The sequence below is a fragment of the Sinocyclocheilus anshuiensis genome, unplaced genomic scaffold (assembly GCF_001515605.1).
Source record: "Sinocyclocheilus anshuiensis isolate Anshui unplaced genomic scaffold, SAMN03320099.WGS_v1.1 scaffold1146, whole genome shotgun sequence".
Lineage (NCBI taxonomy): Eukaryota > Metazoa > Chordata > Actinopteri > Cypriniformes > Cyprinidae > Sinocyclocheilus > Sinocyclocheilus anshuiensis.
In genome coordinates, this window is record NW_015539920.1 from 576,764 (window position 1) to 581,916 (window position 5,153).

Genomic DNA, 5,153 nt, shown 5'->3' on the forward strand with positions numbered 1-5,153 from the left:
TACCACATTTAATAACATGTTTTTACTCCAAACTCACTTCATAACGTCAGTCGAGTGTTTGAAATAAATTCTTCTGTGAGATGATGTGGCTTCTTACACAGAATAAGGCACACAACATATTTCATAGTATACTAAGCAGTGATATAGGCTATGTCGATTAGCATTGCAGTATTATATAATTTATTATAATAAACATTATAATAAGACGAACTCAGATAAACCATATATTGTCATATTCGTGTGTTTATTAGTCACGTTGAAACAATGACAGCAGTTAAATCGTCTGTTTATTCAGCAACAGCTATAGGAATTTCCTGATTTACAGTGTATATATATATATATATATATATACACACACACAACCTGCGACACACAATTTTTCATTCTTACCTTCTCAGTTGTCTTCTGTAGAGAAATGGAAAAATAATCTTTTTCTTTTTCCATTTCCATCACTTCCAGAGAAGTGAGAGAAAGGAGAAGCATATTCACAAAACTCAGTATTTTGATGTGAGTTCCACCCCCAGGATGAAAAATATTTCCTTGGTCTTATCTCTGACAAAAAGGTCTGTTTTAAGACCTTTATAATACACGAGTGCTAATTATGTGTACTATAAAATTACTATATGTGTAACACAGCTAGTCATCTGAACTTATTATGCCTGATTAGGATTATACATGTTTCCTTTCACAATCATTGTTACAAAGAATATTATTTCCCAAAACATTTGGTTTAATCACAATCACTAATTTGATTAATTCAGTAGCAATATACAGTCAATACTGTCAATGATTATGTAAGAATTGTGAAACAAATTTGCATTAATGTATACAGCAACACAGTTTACTGTTTGCAACATTGCCACATTCTACATCTACAGACTTACAGTATTAATTACTGTAATGAACTTTGGCCTCTTTTACATAAAGGCATTAACTGGTTCCCCTCCCTAGCACTCAGTCTTTCTCTATATTGACAAACTGCAAATGTTTATAAACACACTTGTATAGAATCATAGTGTCACACTTCTCGGGAGGCAAGGAGCGAGGAACGAGGAAACACGGAGATGGCATTTTTGAGGAGCGGGCACTAGAGAAAGCTCTTGGGCTGGAGCCCTTCCTGGGCTTAACGAGAAATCAGGAGCCCTTCCTGGGCTGAATTGGGGATCAGGAGCCCTTCCCGGGCTAAACGAGTAATCAGGAGCCCTTCCCGTGCTGAATTGGGGATCAGGAGCCCTTCCCGGGCTAAACTGGGGATCAGGAGCCCTTCCTGGGCTAAACTGGGGATCAGGAGCGGGGCAGATGGTGAGTGGCGACCCGTTTCTCGCCAGAGTCCACTCCACGAAGGCGGCGAATTACTCCCAAGGACCATCTTCGGATGACAGCGCTCTGCACTTGGCATTCAGGCTTGAATCATAGAAAGAGCAGAGCGCGTCGTCCGGATAGCTGGTGATGTTCGCGACCAACAGGAACAGTTTGGTATGGTCCCCGAGAGCTTTGTCTCCCTGCTCCAGCAGGAGGAGGAGGAATTCGGGGCGAGTGAAGGGATCCATGGGGAAACAACGTAGGGAGGGAAAACACAACACAAAGAGTCCAGGGGCGTGACACATAGTCAATTAAAAAATATATATTCATTTTTGGGAAGAAAACTGTATTTTGATGATCTGTTAGGAAATGTGGGGAATGCAACTGATACATCTGGTGTTTCTTCTCTTTATGGCAAATTCATTCTCCTAAACTTTTTGTGCAAACACGCAGTGTTGGATTCTGGACTCTCTCTGACTGCAACAGAAAGTTAGCTGCTATGAAATGATACTGACATCAGAATCAGAATCAGAAAGAGCTTTATTGCCAAGTGTGTTTACAAACACAAGGAACACGTCTTGGTGTCAGAAGCTTCCACATCTTGACACGTACCACGCACTTTGGTCTTATATGGATGATATACAAGTATAACAATATAATATATTATAATATAGACTTATCCTGCACTACAGATTTTTGTCTAATCAAATGCATTAGTTTAGAATGAGAATGTCCCACCCACTGATAAGTTATGCAAATAAATTATCAAGGTGTTAGAATGGATGGAACGTTCTGATCTGTTTTTATTGTTATATTTATGGTTATGTTCTCACAAAAATATGCTGGAAAACATTGATAAATAGCAGAGAAGAGCAGAGACAACATCTATGTAAAATCAATGCAAGTCAACAACAAACTCAATACAAGCATCTTGACTGACTACGAAAAACAGACTGGCTATTTCTGAAAGTATACAATCTGATGTATGTATTTATTTTGAGCATTTAAAAAATACTGTGTCAAACCTGGTGTTGTTCATCATCATCAGACATTTCCATACAAGCTGAGTTCATCCATGTTGGTGTATTCAGCATCAGAATCATAACCCTTAATAATTATTATAATGAATTCTTAATTCTGGTCAACAGTCATTTGAATAGTTTATATTGTTCTGTGAACTGTTATTGCCATTCTTGCATTTGTTTTTGGAAATATTCAAATTTTGTTCCACTTGTATGCATGTAGCATTTATCATTCTAAAGTTATAATTTAATTGTATAAATAATTGTACAGTAGCTAAAATGTAAGGTTACACTTTATTTTAAGGTGTCCTTGTTACAGTGTAATTATACATTTAAGTACTGAGTAATATTAATTAACTACATGTACTTACTATATGGTTAGGGTTAGCATTAGGGTTTGGCTTAGGGTTACTTGCATGTAATTATGCATAATTGTTATCATAATAGTAAGTACATGTAACATGTGTAATAAAGACACCTTAAAATAAAGTGTTACCAAATGTAAATGTTAAAGAAAATAGACTGTACCTTGAAAAATTAAATAAAGTAACAAATGTCCTGTCATTCTCCTGATTGCCGTCTTAAGAATGGAAATGTTCGTTTAGGGAGCTACACTGGTGTACCAATTAAATTGCAGGGTTTTTTTGTACTTTCTGCCTATCTTTGGTTTTCTTCGGCTGTTCTCTGTAACCATCATAAATACCATACAGAGAAGTGAATGTGGCTTCAAAATAAATTATTACTCATGTCTTTTGCTTAAATTTAACATAGAATTTCCCTTTTTTTTACTACCATTCTTAGTTCCCTGCTCAAACAATGGATTGGGTAAGAATCTAGTATCAAGCATGGCAAAATATAAAATTCATTAAGTGAATGAAGGTTTAAGGTTGGCGTCAGAAAGAGGAGAGGAACTACACTGTACTTGAATGTCTACACCTTCCAGCATGCAAAAATAATTTGGTTTCAATGCCTTAGATCATTTCTTAAGATACATCCTCACTTTCTATTTGGCATCCAGTTTGACACAGAGACATCAAATGTAAAAACAGAAATTCTGAAGGATGAGAATAAGCCATACAATCAGTGTCCTGTGCCGTCTCTTATATGAAGACTCATCAATGAGGATGAGCTCAAGTGAGGAAGCTAGCACAAAGCCTGACAGTCTCCACTTTAACCTCCTGAACAAGAAGGACCGGACTTCAGACTGCGGAATGGCCTGTATGTGTCGCTCCGCCCCATAATGGGGTGCGTTTCCCAAAAAGACCTATGGTCGCAAGTTCCGTCGTAGAGTTCAGTAGAACTAACAACCACAGTTAGCTAACAAAGCTTTTGGGAAACAGACCCCTGATAGTTTCACAAAGTCTTCGCTATAATGCACCGAGAATACAAAATCAGCTGACATTAGCAATGGGAAGAGAAATTAATTATGAAAGGTTTATTCCTGGTGGAAGGAGTATAGGCTACACAAACCCCGTACTTGGGTTAAAGTAGAGAAAGACTAATAAAATATTACTCCAGTAAGAAAGGTTTCTAATGCGACAAAAATAAGATAGACCTTAAATGGGTTAGAGCTCAGTCTGATGTTATTATGAATTAAGTACAATTGTACTTCATTTTACTTAAATACATAGTACAGTTGAGCCAATCAGAGTATGTATGGGGTGGAGCAACACATTGAGCCACGCCCCAGGTGCAGTCTGGTATATTTGCCTTGAACTCCTATGATAATATTATTTTAAAAGGATAGTCACATCTCTCATAGATCATGAAGTACAGTTTCTGAACAACAGTTTGACCTATCATATTAAAATCATCTTTGAGACACAACAATTACTGTGAATACTTAAGCCACAAGCTGCATGCTTGTTTCTTCATTTTAAAATGATGGTAGAACAAGCAGAATTTATGCAATGCATTTCACAAAAACAAAACAAAACAAAAAAGTGATTTTACAGAATAATGTGTGAAGCATAAAAGCATGTCATAGTCAATTCAAACTACAGACTCAAAAAAGACTGTTTATGCATTTACATTTCTAAAAGGAAACACTTCATAATATCATAACATAACGCCATAAAATTATTTGTTTTCATTATCTTCCTTTTATAAAACAGTAATGTTGAACAGGTGGACAGAATGGAGAAATTATGTGATTTGGACTCAAACCACGTTATCCATCTGTCAGAGCACTTGATGTAACATTTTCATCAGGAATTTCCATATATGTTGGTAAAATCAGCATCATAATCATAACCCTAAAAGAAAGATTGAAGGAGATACCAAGGTCAGTCATATTTTAGCTTTTTTTCAGACATTTGAAGCATATTTTCAAGCTGTAAGAAAGCAAATGTAGTGATAAATGTACTCACACAGTAGAATTTTGGCTCACTGAGGGTGCATGAGGAAAAATAAGAATGTAAGAAATCACAAATGTTAGCATTTTATGATTTTATTTAAAAAACACACAAGCAAAATAAAAGAACAGTGCTTCTGAATTACAAAAATTCTACAATTTCTTTTTCCATTTCTTTTACCAAGGTCAGGAATCTTGAAATTTCATGGGGACCTTTACTATGACACACTGCATTCAATAGTATTATGTTTGCTGTGTAGCATGATTGTAATGAATTTAGACTTTGAGGGACTCATGTGTTGTTCCAATGCACTACTGTACCTCTTTGGTGACGGCATATGAGGTTTGGAGAAAGGCTTGTTTCCTGACACTGTACATGTGTTGTTCGCCCTGTGAAGAGAGAAGGTTCATCAGTGATGCTACTTTAGTGGGACAGACTGGGAATTTTGAAAATAAACCTTTATATACAGTATATA

The 5,153-nt window shown here is 36.3% G+C and overlaps 1 pseudogene; it reads right to left on the minus strand.

Annotated features, from left to right (window-relative positions):
• LOC107686525 (uncharacterized) overlaps nucleotides 1-5,153 on the minus strand; it is a 45,891-nt pseudogene that overhangs the window by 14,042 nt on the left and 26,696 nt on the right.